The sequence below is a fragment of the Pleurodeles waltl genome, chromosome 7 (assembly GCF_031143425.1).
Source record: "Pleurodeles waltl isolate 20211129_DDA chromosome 7, aPleWal1.hap1.20221129, whole genome shotgun sequence".
NCBI lineage: Eukaryota > Metazoa > Chordata > Amphibia > Caudata > Salamandridae > Pleurodeles > Pleurodeles waltl.
The window spans coordinates 1,435,151,124-1,435,172,815 of NC_090446.1; positions in this window are offsets into that span (position 1 = coordinate 1,435,151,124).

The window sequence follows — 21,692 nt, forward strand, 5'->3', positions numbered from 1 at the left end:
CAATTCAGACAACAATAAGAGACACAAAAACACTTATACAGGTACAAAATACAATAAAAATACACCATAAGACAAAAAATAGACCACGCAGGAGACAATATGCACAATCCACAAGAGAGCAACACCAACACACAGCCACACAGTCAAGAAAAATCACAGACTGCAAAGTGAAGTGTAAGTACACCCATTGTACCATGTCTGTAAACAGGATTTGCTATTACATCACTTCCTGTCCCCTTTGCGCCCTGTTTTCTGAAGAATACGTAGTTTGTATGAATATTTTCGATGCATAACCTACATGTGCGGCAAAATCCAATGCATTTCAGGGAAACTACTTTTTTCATGGAAATCCGCATTGCTGGGGTGCACTGGTGGAATTAACGCTAGGGGCCCATTGATGTTTTGTATGCGTTTGTGTGTTTTTTCGACACATTTGTGTCAACATTTCTGACTCAAACTGTGTTTGCGTGAGTTTTCATTATTTAACATGCAGGTAGCCTTTGTCTAGACGAAGATAGGATGGAATGGCCTGCAATATGTGTTCTAGTGTTTGCCTACATGTGGCAGACCATGCAACTGCGGCCCTCATTTCTACTATCTTTGCGCAGAATTTCAATTTTTTTCCGAGCCTAATGCAGCGCAAAGTTAGGAACTTAAATTGAATTTGTAAGCTTGCACTGATTTTGCGTCAATAACTGACATCAAGGCTGTGCTACAAAAGTATAAATCATGGCCTGTGTGTTTTGTCTGTGAATTGACTGTTACAACTATATGTGTTCTTCTGATGGAACAGCATGCAATACATTTGGCGTAATTTTTATGTATGAATGTGTTACAAATGAGTATCAACATCAGATGGCAATACATGGGGTACAACAGTCATGATATGTGTTTGTAATATGAGTCAACTCATTTGCTGTGTGTAGTTTTTTGACTTTGGGGACATTGCATTTTCCACAACAACAATACCCAGGGAAGATCGAGGATGGCTGATGAGGGCAATGTTGGATATGTTAGCCCTCACATGTCATTAATTTTTGGCAATGACTTCATGGTGACTTATGTGTAAACTACCCATAAGTAAGGCATTTGGACATGTTTGTTTGTACAGTCTTTGCGACACAGAGCCTCTATTCCAATCATAAAATTGTAATGTACACTTTAGTTTGACTAATGTAAATTACCTATATTCCTCCTGTGGCTGTGGTGGACCAGCAGCGCTGGCTGCATGCCATCACAAATTTTCAGAGGTGCATTGCACAAAAGTGTCCAGTTCTAGTGTGTGGGCATGTTTACCCTGTGTCAGTATTTGGCTCCATGGTGCTATGGTTTTGTGCAGCTCTAGTCAGGAGTAAGTTGGGTCAACCCTTGAGGTCACAGAGTATCTTTCAAAGCAGATTTGTCCGAAAGCCGAAGATCAGCTAAAGGCATACAAGGGGATAGGGCAGCTATGGTACAGCAGATAATTCAGAAGAGTGAAGACAGAGCAACCTTGGTGTGGACAAATTAGTAACAGATCATTAATGGACAAACATGCATGGGTCATCACTACGTTTTTACACAGGGTTGGGCTCAGAACTTCTCACAGCAACAGGGAATGTCAGTGCCTCTGGGCAGATAAATCTCTCAGCTATTCACCATGCAAGCCCCATCGACAGGTCGTGGCAGAAGTGAATCTGTGTCTAGACCCTCAGGGCACAATAATGGATTGTCCTTACAAACACAAGACTAGCCCTTGTGTGTTGGGCTGGAGACACAGTAACAAATCCAGGAATACAGCCATAGCACACTGTCACTGTTAGGCATTAATGACTACATGCAGAACTAGACAAAGGATGGGGGCTAGATTAGCCTCCTGGAAACCATGTCCCAGTACAAATACAAAATTAAACAATTCTATACAGTTGAGAACTGATAGTACACTTATCATATACAATACCCCAAGAAACCAACTAGGAGGCAAATGCAGGCACAGAGAACAGGCTCTGGTTGAGGCACAAACTGGAACAGGTCTGGCTAACAGGAAGCAGGCTCTGTCAGGACACAACATAAACAAGGCTTAGAAACAGGGAGCAGAGTCTGACTGGAACAATCAGGAACAACACTGTATAAATAGGGAGCACTTTCAGGTGAAATCAGGACTATCACACAATCCAACAAGGGCTCTGGTACTCAAATGAATTGTACTCCAATGCATGATGAGGAGCTTCAGGGAATGGCAACCTCTAAGCAGTTCCAGGCATCAGCAAGGCCAGGGCAGAGTCACATGGCTTGGCTGCACGAGAGAGGTCACAGGTGTGTGCAGCGTCAGTCTCTCACATGTCCTGGAGGAGAGAATCCAGTGCAAGGGGACAACCAGGCTTTTCTAATGAGAAGCTATGGACAGAAGATTACAGGTCTTACCGACTCCCAGGTAGTGCATTATGGGACCTGCAGCCCATGGAGCCTAATGTAGTTGTTCTATAGCATGCCATTTAGAAAAAGGAAGGAAACAGGAGTCAGAATGTGACCCTAGAGAAGGGAAGGCAGCGACTTAACACATGACAGTGGCAGGACTTATTACCAGGGATGGACTGCGCAGGGCATGTGTTGTGACCATTGGTTGTCATACCTAGGACACTCATGCCATCCATGCTCAGGAATGATGCACCTCGTGTCACACAAGCCCCTTGCAGAGATAGCAAATGTCACACTTACTAATGTCAGGGGTCTGTTCATACATTCCTGTTACCATGATATTTCACATGCACTGCCTCATGTATGATGCGCTTATTTACCTTATGATTGAAGATGTCAAAGTTGTGTGTCATGAGCTACAGTAGACCATGTTGGCAACATCTGGCATATGGTGTGGTCCTATGATTTTGACTTTCATATGTGAAATAGAAAAGATGATTTTTTCAAAAACTGTGTGTGATGTTTGCTCTACAATCATACACATCACATGTGATGTGGCATCAGAAGTAGTCAGATTTGTCTTTGTGACATGCTCCCTGAGGTGATACTCACATTCCTAAAGAACATGTGATGGAGAAATAAGTACCCAGAGCAGGATTGAGATATAAAGTGAGGTGTTTAATTCCATATTGTAATAATGTGTTTATAGTGACTAAGTTTTGAACTATCTGCTGTCTGCGACGCATTCCTGCAGCTGTGTGTGGATGTTCCCCTCATTTTTCCTGGCACCATCCACCTCCTCCTCAGGCAGTTCTTGTTCGGGTTCATACAGGGGGATGTTCCTCCTAACACAAATGTTGTGCAGGATGGCACAAGTCAATATGATCTTGCAGACCATTTTTGCGGAATATGGGAGACTGTCTTCCGGTGATGTCCAGGCACCTGAATCTGGACTTCAGGATGCCAAAGGTCCGTTCAACAATGATGCGTGTTCTCCAATGTGCCTCATTATAGGCACGCTTTGCTGCGGTGCTTGGGTTGGGAAATGGGGGTCATGATCCATGGCTGGATCCAGTAACCCTGATCAGCTTAAAAAGAAATTAGGAGTACTCATTTTGTTGTTCCTTGCACCAGGAATGTCATGTAGCATGGCAGTTGATATCTTGTGTGGTCTGTGACTCATATGTGTTTGTGGCATTTTGTGGGATCCTGGTATTCTGTGAGGTTCTTTCTGCTATGGGTTGTTTGACTTGACAAATGCAAAAACAACAAGTGATGGACGGAATGCTGAACATTGTCAAACATTCACCCCCAGTCACAGATCTGGGTTTAATCCATCGTTTTTTTGCTGCCCATGCCATTCCAGTTTGGACCCAGCCATATGCAAATCAGTCTTGACCCTGTTCCCCATGGGAACAGTTCAGCCCGAACTGCTAGGCCAGGTCTTCCCTGGACTGGAAACAAGCATCCTGGGACCGGTTTCGGGGTTTCACCCCTCATCAGCCAGGCTAGCTTGAATCCAGTGGCATGGGAAGCACGGGACCCACGTCTGGGCATACCCTTCCCACTTAGGGCGACAAATGCAAAAACAACAAGTGATGGACGGAATGCTGAACATTGTCAAACATTCACCCCCAGTCACAGATCTGGGTTTAATCCATCGTTTTTTTGCTGCCCATGCCATTCCAGTTTGGACCCAGCCATATGCAAATCAGTCTTGACCCTGTTCCCCATGGGAACAGTCCAGCCCGAACTGCTAGGCCAGGTCTTCCCTGGACTGGAAACAAGCATCCTGGGACCGGTTTCGGGGTTTCACCCCTCATCAGCCAGGCTAGCTTGAATCCAGTGGCATGGGAAGCACGGGACCCACGTCTGGGCATACCCTTCCCACTTAGGGCGACAAATGCAAAAACAACAAGTGATGGACGGAATGCTGAACATTGTCAAACATTCACCCCCAGTCACAGATCTGGGTTTAATCCATCGTTTTTTTGCTGCCCATGCCATTCCAGTTTGGACCCAGCCATATGCAAATCAGTCTTGACCCTGTTCCCCATGGGAACAGTCCAGCCCGAACTGCTAGGCCAGGTCTTCCCTGGACTGGAAACAAGCATCCTGGGACCGGTTTCGGGGTTTCACCCCTCATCAGCCAGGCTAGCTTGAATCCAGTGGCATGGGAAGCAAACTGGGGTGGCATGGTGAGCAAAAGAACGATGGATTAAACCCAGATCTATGACTGGGGGTGAGTGTTTGACAATGTTCAGCATTCCGTCCATCACTTGTTGTTTTTGCTTTGTCACCCTAAGTGGGAAGGGTATGCCCAGACGTGGGTCCCGTGCTTCCCATGCCACTGGATTCAAGCTAGCCTGGCTGATGAGGGGTGAAACCCCGAAACCGGTCCCAGGATGCTTGTTTCCGGTCCAGTGAGGACCTGGCTTGGCAGTTCGGTCTGGACTGTTCCCATGAGGAACAGGGTCAAGACTGATTTGCATATGGCTGGGTCCAAACTGGGGTGGCATGGTGAGCAAAAGAACGATGGATTAAACCCAGATCTATGACTGGGGGTGAGTGTTTGACAATGTTCAGCATTCCGTCCATCACTTGTTGTTTTTGCTTTGTCACCCTAAGTGGGAAGGGTATGCCCAGACGTGGGTCCCGTGCTTCCCATGCCACTGGATTCAAGCTAGCCTGGCTGATGAGGGGTGAAACCCCGAAACCGGTCCCAGGATGCTTGTTTCCGGTCCAGTGAGGACCTGGCTTGGCAGTTCGGTCTGGACTGTTCCCATGAGGAACAGGGTCAAGACTGATTTGCATATGGCTGGGTCCAAACTGGGGTGGCATGGTGAGCAAAAGAACGATGGATTAAGCCCAGATCTATGACTGGGGGTGAGTGTTTGACAATGTTCAGCATTCCGTCCATCACTTGTTGTTTTTGCTTTGTCACCCTAAGTGGGAAGGGTATGCCCAGACGTGGGTCCCGTGCTTCCCATGCCACTGGATTCAAGCTAGCCTGGCTGATGAGGGGTGAAACCCCGAAACCCGTCCCAGGATGCTTGTTTCCGGTCCAGTGAGGACCTGGCTTGGCAGTTCGGTCTGGACTGTTCCCATGAGGAACAGGGTCAAGACTGATTTGCATATGGCTGGGTCCAAACTGGGGTGGCATGGTGAGCAAAAGAACGATGGATTAAACCCAGATCTATGACTGGGGGTGAGTGTTTGACAATGTTCAGCATTCCGTCCATCACTTGTTGTTTTTGCTTTGTCACCCTAAGTGGGAAGGGTATGCCCAGACGTGGGTCCCGTGCTTCCCATGCCACTGGATTCAAGCTAGCCTGGCTGATGAGGGGTGAAACCCCGAAACCGGTCCCAGGATGCTTGTTTCCGGTCCAGTGAGGACCTGGCTTGGCAGTTCAGTCTGGACTGTTCCCATGAGGAACAGGGTCAAGACTGATTTGCATATGGCTGGGTCCAAACTGGGGTGGCATGGTGAGCAAAAGAACGATGGATTAAACCCAGATCTATGACTGGGGGTGAGTGTTTGACAATGTTCAGCATTCCGTCCATCACTTGTTGTTTTTGCTTTGTCACCCTAAGTGGGAAGGGTATGCCCAGACGTGGGTCCCGTGCTTCCCATGCCACTGGATTCAAGCTAGCCTGGCTGATGAGGGGTGAAACCCCGAAACCGGTCCCAGGATGCTTGTTTCCGGTCCAGTGAGGACCTGGCTTGGCAGTTCGGTCTGGACTGTTCCCATGAGGAACAGGGTCAAGACTGATTTGCATATGGCTGGGTCCAAACTGGGGTGGCATGGTGAGCAAAAGAACGATGGATTAAACCCAGATCTATGACTGGGGGTGAGTGTTTGACAATGTTCAGCATTCCGTCCATCACTTGTTGTTTTTGTTTGACTTGACAACTTGTGTTTGGCTCATTGGCCTGATATCTATGGTTTAGTTTCAAAAATGCAGTTAAGTGTGTATCTCTCATGGGGTGTGTAGTGAGCTACATGTTTTAGTGTGCGTTCACTTGAGGGGACATTATACTTCCACACACACAATAGATTCCACTGTGGTGGTAACCTGGTTGCACTACATGACCTGGACATCCCATTCACTTTGACATATGTCATTGCAGATGAAAACCAGAAGTGAGGCCCTTTAATTGGGCTTGGTGGCAATGCACATTACATCTCATCTCCCTAAGTTGGCAGCACGGAGGTGTTCAGTATTGACAATGCACAATTGTCCCATGTGTGATTTGGTTCTATGTAGACCTTTGTGGTTCCCTCTGCCAGTGGCTCGTGTGCAACCGTGCACCTACGCAACGTAACTTGCTCCAGTTAACCTGGCTAACTACCTAGTGGAGGTGGATGTATGTGTACAGGAAGGGCCAGCTCCCTGTACATCTGTTATTTAGATGGAGAATTGGCTCTTTCGGTATGTGCAGCAGTATGCAGTTTGCATTAGTGTCACATCAATATGTGTTCATTGCACAGTCTACTTCCTTATTGCTAGTTTGCAACATCACCCAAGGAGTGATGTGTGATGTTGGTACTGGCTCACTATTTCCATGTCACCTACATGTGAATCAGCATCATCAAGCTATAAGTCGCATGGTGTTTGACCTGCAGAAACACACATTGCACAGCCCTTCCACAGTACTTATTGCTTGAGAGGGTGTGGGATTGACTTTGTGGCCTAATGTAATAGTAAATGGTTCATCTTTTAAGTTGTACTTCCAGTGCAGGCAATGTCGTTGTCACTGTGTGGTTTGACATTGGTCCCTTGGCATCTCTTTTTAATGGCTGGCGTCATTTGTATCCCATGTGTATCCCATTGTGTCAAGGTGTCCAACATAACTAGTTGTGTCACACCTCAGTGTCTTCCTGCACAAGTGTTGATGTAGTGGTGTATGTATTGTCTGTCTTACAGGGTTGCTGTGCCGTGTGTCTATTGCTATTGCCATATCATCCATCCTGGAAGTGCCGATTGATGGTGTTGTGGTGAAAGATGAATCATGCACACTCCCAGGATACTTGGCCAAGATGTTGGTAAACCATCCCTGGTGATCAACAATGGCCTGCACATTTCTGGAGTGGGTGTACTTTCTGTTGTGGTATGGATCCTCTGTTGCAGCAGGTGGCACAATCCGGACATGGGTGCCGTCAATACCACCAAGCACATGCGGGAAGCCATGTATTTGGTAAAACCCCTGTTTGGTCTACTGCTGATTCTGCTGTGTGTTGGGGAAACTGATGTGGCGGGGTGTGAGGGAGATGATGGCATCAAGGACCTTGGGAAGGAAGGTGGAGAATGATGGCTGTGATACCCCAGCAACCAGGGCACCGGTTGTTTGGCATGAGCCACTTGCCAACATGTGCAGTACAGCTAGCATATTGGTCACCGGTGGAATATTGTGTGATGTTTGCAGGCTGGTTATTATCTGTGGCTCAATTTGACGCAGCAGCTGCTGTATGGCTTGCCAGTTGAGTCTGTAACTCCGGATGATATCCTTTTCCCTGAGGCCCAGGAGGGCTGTTCTGGTCCTGAAGACCCTTTCCTGCCTTCTGCGTTGCCTTTGGGGTCCAGGTTGGTGTGGTGGTAGCTTCTGCTGTTGGTCCTTTGCTCTGTGTCGTCTGGCATGCTGAATGAGTAGCACCTCCATGTCGTCCTTCTTGACCAATTATATTGTTTGTGTGTGTTTTCCGTAAGTAGTGGTGTGTTTGCCCCATTTTAATGCCTGCCCTGACACAGGCATAAAAATTTTACGCAAATCTGCTTTGCATCATTTTTCGGGTCTGCCTCCCATCCGTGCGTCATTTTTGCGCTGTTGGATAATTATGGCACACGGTGTTTGAGTCATTTTTTGGATGGGAAAGCCTACCTTGCATCTCATTGGCCCAAGGTGGTTTCAAGCATCCAGATAATGACGCAAACTCAGATATTTTTACGCTAGATGGGTCTAGCGTCAAAATATAAATAGGGTGTTAAGTTTGCGCCAGATTTGCATTAAAAAAATGATGCTTATCTAGCACAAACAGAGTATAAATATGCCCCTTAGTTTTGGAGGTCCTGGTTCTGATGTAGAATTTCAGCAGGGAAGCTTTGCATTCCAGTGTTTGGTTTACTAGCACCAGTTCTACCCGCAGTCTTGAGTGGCATGCGTATCTTGGTTGTTGTAATGTTTTTCTGTATGCTCTGCTGTGAATTTGTTCTAAGCTTATTTCCTGTGTTGGAGGATCCTTTCACGGCCAAAACTAATGACTCGATCCCTTAGTTGTAGATAGCTCACATGGCCTCTCTTTCTGGCGTAAGCAACTCAGGGCATCAAATCATACTTCTCTCAGATTGTGGGCACAGTCCCTCGTAAAGGCACATGATCCTGTAGTTTCTTCAGATTCCCAGCCTCGGCTTCCTCCTAATGTCCCTTTCAGGATGGTTGCGGTGGTCTGTCTCAGAAGTGAAATAGTAGTGTGTAAAGAGAAGTGGGTTTGTCCAGATCAATCCCCCATTCTGCAAAGGCGTTTTTTTTCCCTCCACACTGCATCCCTCTGGTCCTCTATTCTTAAAACCGTGGATGTAACTTCTTCATTTGAGTTAATAAGTGGTGGATCGAATCTCAACCACTTGAGAACCTCTGAGGGAATATATTTTAGTACAGGGTTGTAGCTGAATAGTCTCAGCAGATTTCCTCTTTTGAACGTGTCCAGGGGGCCTTTAGGGCAATTGCTGGGTAGGAAGACAATTCCAGGGAGACCTACCACCCTGCCAGCCTAAAGGACCAGCTGTAAATACTCAGTATAGGTAGACGGGACTTCTCTGTTTGCCCTCCAAGGCTCAACTAGATTACTGTTGTGCAAAGGTTCACTGATCACGCTCCTACAAGGATGACTAAATAATGTGATTCGACAGGTGTTCTCCAACTGTGAGGCAGAATTTGTCACAGGGGGGACTACTCTCTCAGTTGTGACCCATTGAGGTTCAGGCAGGTTTGCACCTGCTGAAGAGCCCCATGTTTCATTTCCTTGGTAACAGTCTAGAGGAAGATCTAAACATATCTATTATGACTGCTTGTGTCCTTAGGTGTTCTACCTTCTCCTTGTTGTGGCCCCGAGCTGAGCTTCTGTGCTCCCTGGATGTTGGGCCATCAGCTTTTTCCGTAGTCTGTGTCGTCTGTGAGGTTACACCCCTCAAGTCTATCTGATTGCCCAATTTTCCAGGGCTGGCCGACTCAGGCTTGCCACCTCATACTCTATAGGGTGCAGAAAAGCAGTGGGCCATGCGTTATCCATTTCATCATTGTTTATTGACTGCTGTAGCCCGAGCAAGTTCGGTTTCCCAAATTTTGGGTAGAGATTAGTGAGTTTAGTAGGATCATGCATTGATGATGATCTTTTTAGAAGGTGTTGCTTCTTAGTTTACTTCTTTAGCCTTTTTTTACCCTCCACGATAAGCAAGATGTTTAAGGAGGCTCAGATTTTATAGAGTTCTGGAGACCCTCCCCTTGGCCTCTTGTAACTGGAGGGTCCTTTGCAGTCAAAACTCTTCTTCCAGGCTCTACCTGATGTTCCTTTGCTGGGCCCGACTTGCAGCTATTGTCATGAATCTGGTTGTCCACCAAGAACTTCATGGCGTCAGTTAGGGTTTCATCTGGTACTCCTTTTCCCACATTCAGTGAGCTGAATATCTAACCCAGAACAGAGCTTATTTCCTGAATCAGTGGTTCACTACAGACTGTGTTCGAATTTGTAGTACCAACCAGAGTTTTCAAAACCTCGGGGAGATCGCTTAAGTTATTAATGACTGGGAAACATAGGCACGGGTTGTCCTTCTTGATTACACTTAATTTTGACTCCAGTCTGCTCAATTTATTCCCCATATCTGTCAAGTGCATTGCTATTGACTGTATCAAGTCAATCTGTAGTTCCTTCTTGCTTGATTGCCAGATAAGGGCCCTGGAAATTATGTCCTGGGTGGCTCTTCTTGCTGCCAGAGTGTGAGTTTTAGATGTCGAAGATGTGTCCAAGCCAGGGTTGGATGTTTTGTTGACCTACCTTCTTCTCATTAACAGAGTTTGACTGAGAGTATCATTTATTTTGGCCTCTATAATAGCTAAGAGACAGTCCAAACGATTGTCCAATTCCTGATGTGTTATACTTTCCCTCCTAGCTATCGAGGAAATATTGATTTGAACGTTTATTGTAGTTGTTACTTGTTTGTTGTCAGAATCCTGTATTATTACAGGGCTCCCTTGTTCTTGGATTTGGTGAACTTGGGCTGCTACCATGATTTTTTGGGCTTAGATGTGGTCATTATTTCTCTGCCTCCACTAATAGTTGTTAAATTTTATATGTTTGGTATATTTGTAGGCATTGTGTTCTTGCCTTCTCGCTCATCATACTCCCTGTGGATACCAGAGCTGATGGCAGTGGGGTGGGGGCAACCCCTGTGGATGGCACATTGTCTCTTCCAAAGTCCCCTCAGCTATTAACTTCGACCTTCGGATTTTAATGCCAGCCACCATTGATGCCTTCCAGGTTAAACTTTGAGTGTTATTATGAGTTCAGTTTACTGGACTAGAAAAGGGCTTGGTACCATAGGAATCTAGGTCCCCGGGCTTTACCATCCAATTTTAGTTCTGGGTACCTGTAAGTTGCCTTCTAGAGTAATTTCTGAGCTACCTCGTTTCAGAGCGAGCCACCCCAAGAGAATGAAAATTAGTCTTCCCCCTCAAACCTGCCTGCTCGCCATCCCCCAGGAGGGAGGAATAGCAGGGTCAAGAGGGAGAATCTGCAGACAGGTCCCCCAATGGCTCTGCTAATTCTCTTTTATGGCTAAGCAGTTTCTGTCTGACCATTGCTGATGAACTGGTACCTTTTGCCTTTTTTATTGGCTTAATTTGTTCCCAAACGCTGCAAAAAGTGGGGTGTAATTAGATGTACTTCAATGGTCTCCTGCCAGCTGGAGTGCTAGGATAATGTCTTTTGAAGGCAGCACCACCACACCTCCCTTTGGACTCAAAGACCACTTCCAAAGCTTCTACTTCACAGACATGTGCAGGGAGGGGTTTAGATTTCTGCAAATGACCTTTGAAACTGCTACTCTGCCTTCAACTTCCAAATGTCGCTGAGTTCACAGGAGAGGAAGGAAGGCACAGCACTCCATGGGGGGTGAGCTCTCCCGGGCCACCTTTCACCTTTTTATTGGCCTTAATATATTTCCTAACATTCACTCCTTGGGGTTCACTGTGAGGAGTGCTGCAGAAGGTTAGATGTATTTTGATAGGCCCCCACCCACTGGAATCCTAGAATAATTTCTTTAAAGGCAGTGCCACCACACCTCCCTTCCAACTAAAGGCTACTGTCACATCTTCAGCCAAGTACTGGCAGGTATATGATCGTTCTACAACGACCTTTGAATCAGCCTCTCAAGCCTGCCACATCTAGATGTAGCTAAGTTCAAAAGCAAGGAAAAAAAGACAAAGCACCTTGTGCGGGAGATGCTCTCCCGGGCTGCCAATCGCTCCTTCTTGTTATAGCCTCCAGTTACAGCCTCCATTCTCCCTGATCCACAATGGCAATGCCAATGCCGGGATAACGCTAGGTGGTGCGGTTGATACTGCGTACTTGGATATGTAACCACTGGCCAGCTCCACAACAGGAACAGGCTGATGAAATGCTGATGGGACTAGTGCCACACTAGTGAGGCATGATGGCAGGTGGGTGACAAAAGCACAGTGCCCGCAAGCTGCACCCGATCCTAGTCGGGGTGCTTCTGTAAACCAATGGCTCAACCATTAAATGGCAGAACATAAACCTGCTAACTCCACACTACCTGCTGCATCCACCCTGTTTGCCACTACCACCACCTTTGCCTTTACCTTTGCCTTGCCAATGCTGCTGTCCGTATCATTACAAATAGGTCTTTCAGAAGCAAGGCTGAGGCCCTAGCTGACCCTTGTGTCAGGCCACCCCCGATGCTGGTGTCCAGGGCGTTGAATGATATCAGGTTGTTTCACAATGGCAGGGAGCCCAAGGATCTATACTTTACTTCCCCAAACTTTTCCCTTCACTTTTCTCGCAAACCACTCTTCCACACTGTGACTGCATATGCTGCAGTCGCGTCCGCTAATCTGCCCTCATACATATACAAAATATTGGTTGAGAAAGGGAAAAATAACTTATCTCTAACATTCGAGCAGCCTGTTATCATGAGACAAAAACAAAAAAACTGGGACTCATCTTTAACTGTGATCTTCCAATCAGTCCCAAAATTTAAACCTGTTGTTAATTGTGTGTATCTTTCCATGCTCCATAATGTTTTTCCCTCCAACCTCTTACAGGATAGAGCTAAGAAAATGCCTGGTCATGAGTCACATAGACTATTGTACTATCATCAATCAGCAACATCACAGGTGACAAGCCGGTAACTATGACCAGGACAGCTCACACCCTTGTCAGTTTCAGCATACCCATCCTGACCCTCCACAGACCTACCACTGCTGGGCCCACCCTCCACAGCTTGCAAAGCATCACAGAAGAGGATTAGGCTTCTGTCCTCTGTGCACCGGCAACTTGCCGAAAGCTGGAACACTTCATGGTCCAACACCCTGGCTTCCTTCAAGGCCAACACAATGGCAAAAGCCCAGTCACAGGCCATTTGGCATGCAGTGGAACTACTATGGCTGACGAAATGAACCTGCGAGCAATTTGAGCGCTAATGAGATCAAGTCAGGATACCACAGACAAAGACATCTTCAAATCTGCCTAAATAGTTACACTAGCAGATACGGAACACCAAGGGCATAGCTCTTTAAGAATGCATCAGAATCAGCACTAAAGAAGAAAGGACGTTTTCATCATCATCAACATTTTACCCCCTGCAAGGCACCCAAACAATAGCCTATTAGCAAGCTTCAAAAACTCAAATATAGGGGGTTATTCTAACTTTGGAGGAGTGTTAATCCGTCCCAAAAGTGACGGTAAAGTGACGGATATACCACCAGCCGTATTACGAGTTCCATAGGATATAATGGAGTCGTAATACGGCTGGTGGTAAATCCGTCACTTTTCTGTCACTTTTGGGACGGATTACCACCTCCTCCAAAGTTAGAATAACCCCCATAATGTTAATCCCCACATTTCTGTGAAGGTTTAAAACACTTCTCTCAGTGGATAAACCAGAGGCTTGATATATCTGCAAAGACTGTCCCCATGCTACAGCCTTACCAGTGCCTTTTGATATGCCTCTTAACACCTGATTCCACAATGCCAATTTGAGAGACTAAAACCATGCAGCATATCCTTAGGCATATGAGGCCCCAAACTATGGAAAGCAATAAACCCCAGAGTAAAAAAATATCTTGCCGAAAGCATTTGTCCTTGAGGTTGCTTATGAGGAATGCAGATTTTCACATCATCCAAAGGGATTGTAACAGCCAATTGCCGTATGTTATCTACCATATCCTGAAATATGTAAAAGGTATCCGAATAAATAAATCTTAAATGCATTCCTTATATTGTGTACCTGTTGAGACTGAAATTGGAAAGATGTACATGAATGAATGTGAGTAAGAAGAGGAAAATGTTGTGAATTACGAGTTGGAAAATTGTTGAGAAGGACTGTTTGTCAGCTTTGGTTATTATATAGGGAACAGGGGAGAAGGCTGGGAGAGACTGTAATTATACATGAGTTAAGTGATAGATGTTTAGCTCTTAAAATTATTCAATTATCAGTGGTTGTTAGTTTGCAAAAATGACATGCAGAATTAACGCCTCATCACCAAAGATCTACATGTCATGTCACGCCATCAAATTGACTAACAAACTTGCAAGAGGATAACACACAATGGAGCCACTTAGTGCTCTAGTAAGATTTCCACATCAAGGTTCACTAAAATGCTGATGATACACAAGTTCATTTGAAAGTCTCCTCTGTTTCATACATCCAATACCTTAAACACCGCCTGAACGTCATTCAGACCTGGATGTCCAACACATATCTGAAGCTCAACTCAACCCAGACGGAATTCCTGTTACTAGCCTAGAATAACAAACAAGAAACTGTAGAAACGTAGCTCAGTGACAAGTGCCTTCATTGCTTCATACCTCAACTTTCACTTAATGCCAACTCACTTGAATTCACCTTGGAGACCAACCTCATCCTCGAGGAACGCTTTGTCAAAAAAAAATACGAATGACAAAGAAAGTGACTCCACAGTTCCTGTTCTAGCCCCATACTTGAGCATCTAGATGGTGGTAAGGCCCAGCTTCGTGGCCTCACAGACTCTGCATTGGCACCCATTACAGGCTCCTTCAGACTGCAGCACATATAATGCAGGGCCTAAAGTAATGTGATCACATTGACCCATCCTGATGGTGGTCCAATAGCTCCCATTGCCATAGAGAACAGAAGGCTGATGACCTTGTGGATGGATGGGAAAATTAAGAAGAGTGTGGAAAGTGGTAACATAGCTGTTGGTGTATACTGTGTGAGGCAAGCCAATATGGAACACTAATGCTATCATTGCTAGGGATGAGGCCAGATACTTAGAGTAACAAGTATTGCTGCAAGACAACAATCACCAAGGTGAGACACTGGCCACACTTTGAAAGGCAATCAAACAGTCAAATTGAGGGCATAGGACAAAATTCAATTGACAAGGCAAAAACATCAGATTCAATTAATTGTCGAGCACAATACAGTATACTTTCCTCAAGCTGCAGGGAATTGAATATTCAAATAATACAATGGTACCTTTTGACTGTAGAAAAAGTATAGGAACAGGGGCACAAAGTATAATACATTATACAAAGTAAAGAGTTGTAATTGCTACTGAGAACCTATAACGCAACAGAAAGAGGGTAGAGGGAGATTATATTAATGTGTCAATATAAATCATCCAAGTCAATTTAAGCACAAATAGCTTAATACACCCTTCTAATTTTATAAAATGTAGAAGTCCCAGAAGCATTGTAAATAAATACAGGATGAAGGCCCTCTCTCACTAAGATTGCATATATCCTCATCAGGCCCCTTCTTCACAATGAATTTTGCCACAGTGGACTCTCCTTCTACCTGTATAAGTGAAGCTTAAGTGAATTAAACCAAACTTCTCTATTTCTATAGAAGTCCTTCAGAACCTGAGATTAGAAATATAAAATATAAATGATGATTAAAAATAATTTTATTTGCTCACTCTTTATCACATAGTTAGAAGCATGACCTCAAGGAACACTATGCATTGTAGCCCCCTATTATTCCATGCTTCACCATTCGTACCCTTCTTCACTGTCGATACTGCATTGTTATTCACATTGGATTCTCCACAGAGCTCGTTTTTGTAGGTGTAAGTGAAATGTGCCTAACTTTTAAACATCCTTGGGGAACCAGACATTAGAAGCATAAAATGTGTAAGGGGGGATTAAAATCCTTTTAGTTGCTCACTCTCTATCACATAGTTTATAGTCTAGGACAACCATATAATGTAGTAAACTGGTATTATTCCAACATGTTTCTGCTTTAGTCTTGTGGAACCCAGGCATTCATCAGGGCAGTGGGACCTCCCTAACAGCCCTAGTGAAATCCCTATCTGTCCAATATAAAGTCACACCTCAATGCATCAATCATAAAGAGGAATTAAACTACATCTGCTTGATTTGTGTAGCCACGGTTAGTCCTTTGGAGCCACAGGGAGAGTCAATTGAATACACCAGTGGTACTTTGCAGGTGATATATGTCATTTCTGTCACTGATTGTGAGAGAAACATGAGCATAACACAGCACCCTTCATTACCTCACATATCACCCACCACTATCATTTAAATATGTCAAAGTCTCTCTGTCCACCTCCTTTCACCACTTTTTAGCTCGCATAATGGTCACAGGGGGCCATATTGTGGGTTTTGTTTTGCGCAGGGCTGTGCAGCAAGTAACCTTACTACACTGCCCTTCGTCATTGGGAAAGGGCAGGAATGAGCCATATTTATTCAATATGCCACGTTCCTGTCCTTTCCCCCTCTGCTAGTGACCTCTTCACAGCCTAGTGCCAATGCAGGCACCCTTGCACCATCATGTAAAGCTGCCTGTGTTGCATGCAGGATTGTTTTTGTGCAGAAAGGAACACCTTCCTGTGCTCCAACAATCCTGAGAGGTTTTTTCATCTTTCTATGTGTTCTGCAGAATGCAGCACATATAGAAAGAGGAAAAACAAGGAGAAATAAAGATATTTCTCCTCATTATGCCTCTCCTGGTGAGGAATATCTTTTTGACACATTCACAGGTTTACCAATGGTGGTAAATCTGGAAATGCATTAGAAACAAAAGGAGCTGCGTGGTAACACCTATGCAATGCCCATGGAACGCCTCCTTTGTACAGATTAAGGCAAAGCAGCAGTTTGCACTGACTCACTCCATATTTTTGAAGCCATTCAAAGCCATACAAAGTGGCCTTGTGTGGCTAAAAAAATATGTATTAATGGTTTGTGCCATGCATGTACCACGTTGTGGGGGTCAAGCATGGAGCAAACCACTCATAAATATGTCCAGAGTGGGCAGTCTTACATGTACCACTGCCATACCATTGACGCAAAACCACACACCCAGGTAGTTGTAATTACTTGATGTGCTAATTATCTTGCTGCCCGTGTGCCATGTTGCTGTTCTCTTGCACTGGTATCTGTCAAAGATCAGTACTTTTGTTTTGTCCTGATTAACCTGTAATTGATTTGCTTCCTGGAGTCTGTTGAGGGCATCCAGTGCCCATTGCATTCTTGATTTTGTGTGGTCCATAATCACAACATAGTCTTCACATTATATTATTTGCAGCTTGATGTTTCCTAACTTAGGAAGGACCAGAAAGCTGGAGTGCAGTGATTTTGCTAAATCAGCTGTGTAGAGGTTAAACAGCAGAAGGGACAAAACACATCCCTGCTTCAGACCACTATTCATATAGGTTTTACATATAACCATGCAGGGGTCGGTTTTCACCCAAATCTAGGTGTCCATATATAAAGAAATTACAGCTCTTAAAAGGATAGGAGGGATGCCCCAGGCATCTAGCTTCCTCCAAAGGGTTGCCCGGTCCACCCTTTCAAAGTTCACACTGGAATATATGAAGCAGCAGAAAAGAAGCAACCCACTCTTTTGTGGTGGTTGATATCTGAGAAAGGATAATGCTAGAATATTGTATACTGTCGATACCCCTGCTGGAAATTCTGATTGAAAGAATGAAAAAAAACTCCCTTTGGTTACCCCAAGCTTCCAACTGCTTCCGCAGGGTTCGAGCATAAACTTTTGCTTCAACGTCCAATAATGCTGTCAGATGGTAATTTAAGGCTATTGACCGTTCTCCCTTTTTAAATATTGAACATAGGATGGATCCTCTCCAGTTGTCTGGGATGGTAGTGGTTTGAAAGACATAGTTGAAAAGCAGAGTTCACCGACTGACCCAGCTGGAGTGAGCACATTTAAATAGGCTTGCTGTAAGGTCATTGGGGCCTGGGGCCCCATCAGCTTTCAAACGTATGATTATATTTTAGATCACCCTGAAGCTTACTGAGTCTCCTGAAGAGTGTTGATTCTCCTCTGGGCTGTGGTCCTGATCGTGTGTATGATTATCTGAAGTCTGCAGACGGGTCTCTACTGTCCTATGTACTGGCTAGTTGCTGTAAAAGTGTCTGTCCACTCCACATAAAGCTCAAAGGCATGGGATTCCCATGCCCCTTGAGCACTCCATTTTCGCTGGTCATGTTACCATTTTTAAATTTATTTACATAGTCCCAACTATATGCTTGGTTGGGATTTTTGAGTAGGTGGAAAAGTGGCCCAATCTTTTCAATTCCATTGCTTTTGATGTTCCCAGACTACTTTTTCATTGGATGTTCTAGTCAGTTTCACTGCCATAGTTGTAATATCCGACGGTTTGTACTGATGCGTCCGCTGGGCTTTGCGGAATGCTCTTTTTGCAGAGATTATAGCTTTGTCATAATTTACTGCAGTTCTCTTACCCCAGCCGATCATTTTGGGCTTGGATTTACTGTTGTTACTCAACAGCTAGATTCTGAGATATTCTATATGTTTTTCCCATACCAGTACCGTTGGTTCCGGGTCAGTTAAATTTAAAGTAGGCTTGAAACTCTCTAGCCAAGAATGAACTACTGATGTGTAAAGCTGCCACTCTATTCTTCTTACTAAGTTCACTGACTCCTCTTCTATTGAGGTGCTGACCTGTTTCCGTTTATCTGAGGGGTGTGAGATTCATTTCAGTGTGCACTTCAATGTGTTATGATTTCTTTCTGTTCTGTCTGTTATTTATAAGTTTTCAAGATGGGCAGCCAGACCCTAAGATAAGAATATACTCCCATTGATCGATAAGCCTTTACAGGCTGGAAGATGTACCTGATCCTTCTCCCTCATCTCAATTTGTGGGTAGACAAAAAGTCCTTTATGTTGTGCCCTGCTCTCAACTGAGAGGTACATTCTGGTGATGCCCCCAGCCCGCCGATTTAAAGTCTTCGACAATTATGATTTCATGACATGATTAACCCAGAAGAAGGTATTGAAGGCTATCAAACAAATTACTAGCCATCCACAGCATGCTTTCTTAGGTGCATTGAGATAGCAATTCACCAGTATTCGACCCTTCTCTACCCAATTAATTTTCTGGCCCACAATGAGGGTTTCCTGGGCTGCCCTGCAGTTAAGATCCAATGATATGGCCTCTAATTTAGTTGCATGCTTAATAAAAATGGACAAGCCCCCAATGGGCGTTTAAAGAGACTAGTATGGGTTGCCAATACGAAAAACTCATAGAAACCTGGCATAATCGTCTGGACTAAAGCCCAGGTTTCCTGAAAGCAGAGAATATCACTTGGCTCCAGGTAAGACATTGCATCCCTGCTTGCACTGATATTTTTGAGGCTGCCCCATTCCATGCAGTCAATTAAAGTTTGTGATTTAATTTCCAGCATGCTTGCTGGAGGATCCTTTCAAGGCCAAAACTGATGACCCTATCCCTTAGTTATTGAGGGCTCACACGGCCTCTCCTTCCGGCATGAGAAACTCAGGGCATCAAAACATACTTCTCTCAGATTTTGGGTACAGTCCCTCATAAAGGCACAAGATCCTGTAGTTTCTTTAGATTTCCAGCCTTGGCTTCCTCCTAACATGCCTTTCAGGATGGTTGTGGTGGCCTGTCTCAGAGGTAAATGTAGTAATATGAAAGGATGTTTTGGAGGAGTGGGTTTGTACAGATTAATCCACCATTCTGCAAAAGTGTCTTTTTTCTCTACACTGCATCTCTCTGGTCCTCTATCCTCCATATCACGGTTGTAGCTTCTTCATTTGAGTTAAGAAGTGGTGAATCGAATCTCACCCATTTGAGATCCGCAGAGGTCATATATTTAAGTACAAGGATGTGGATTAACAGTCTGAGCAGATTCCCTCTGTTGAGCATGTCTTGGTGACCTTTAGGGTAATAGCTGGGTATGAAGAACAGTTCCAGATGATTGTTACCTTCTACCTCCCAGCCAGCGGTGAATACTCAGTATAGGTGGACAGGAGTTATTTGTTCGCCCTCCAAGACTCCACTAGATTGCTGTTGTGCAAGGGTCCACTGATCATGCTTCTTCAGAGATGACTGAATAATGTGATTCAACAGGTGGCCTCCAACTGTGAGGCAGGATTTGTCACGGAGGGACTACACTCTCAATTGTGACCCATTGAGGTTTGGTCGGGTTTACACCCACTGAAGAGCCCCGTGTTTCATTGCCTTGGTGAGAGTCTAGAGGAAGATCTAAACATTTCTATTCTGACTGAGTGCTTGTGTCCTGAGGTGTTTTGCCTTCTCCTTGTTGAAGCCCATCGAGCTGAGCTTCTGAGAGGGCAGATTATGTCCATCTCTCTGAGACCTATGTAGTAATGTCTTAAACATGTAGATATAAATTAAAGATTAGTGCCCCCAGTTCTCTTGTGGTGGAATGTCAGATTGTTGGGTTTCTCAGGGACAGCTGGAGCAGTGGCTTAATAGTACATTACATTCTATGGCCTGACCTGGTTATTCATTTTAACATTGGCAAATTGTACTTTTTGCTATTTACAATGCTTGCTCAGAAACAACATAAATAGTATATAAAAAGAGTCACTATTAAATTACATATCATATTACACACAAGACACAAACATGATGAGAATACTATGTTTACTTCAAAATAGTTTATTACAATATTTTATAATTAAATTAATAAATATGTACTTTTTATCATACTTTGCAACAGCTGTGTATATTTCCTAATATTTGTAACTGCTTTAAAATATTTTATTTTGATATAACATTCTTTCCTATGGAGTTTTATAACTCATGCCTCCATGATTTTCTAAGGTAGGGTCTTGTAGTACAATGTTTAGCCATGTGTAGTGCTAGAGTTACTGTTGTTTTTTTCTAATTTGCAGTGACTTACAGTGGGAGTTTGGGAATACAAAAAAGTAGTAAACTTACACAAAGTGTAAGTTACAGTTGTTACATTTGTGAACCAGGCCCAAAGAGTATACCGAGTTTCGTGATATGTGCTAGAGGGCTCCACGTTAATGCCAGTATATGCATAGGTGTAAAATATGCAACGTGTGAGCAGGAGAGAGAATATAAATGTCTATATTTATTCTCATTTAAGAGTATTTCTACATCTCCAATGACATGGTGCATAGTTAAGGATATACATATAATGTTCTTTACCATAGTTCAACAAAACACTTTCTCATAGGAAATGTCCAGCATTTACACATTTGTCCTTTGTTTGTTGAACTTCATAGATTGTGGAAAAGATTAAGGCTTAGGGGAGTGAACATGCACATTGTATGTGATTACTCCAACGCATGGCATTATTCCCCACGATATGTCCAAGAACCACATCTACATGAAAAGAATGGTTGTAAACCTGGTGAAATACTTAGGGCCTCATTTATTGCGCTGAAAAAAAGGGCAGGAATGTGCCATATCTATAATATAACAGTGCACTCATGGCCTTGTCCCCTGTGCTGGTGCAAACACTGCTTCTTAGCACCAATGCAGGCACCCTTGCACTATAGTAGAACATTAATGTTAGCATGTCCTTATAGTTACTAGCCCCTGCCTGTAGAAAAGCTGTCTGTCCCATAGAAAAAAACTAGAGTACAGACAATGATGCGAATGAGTACAATAGGAATGCGACTATCTAGAAAACTGATTAAGCAACTATTTTAAATATTTATTAAAAATCTACTTCAACTGTGAAGTTGAATGTGTAATAAATACTAAGGAAAAA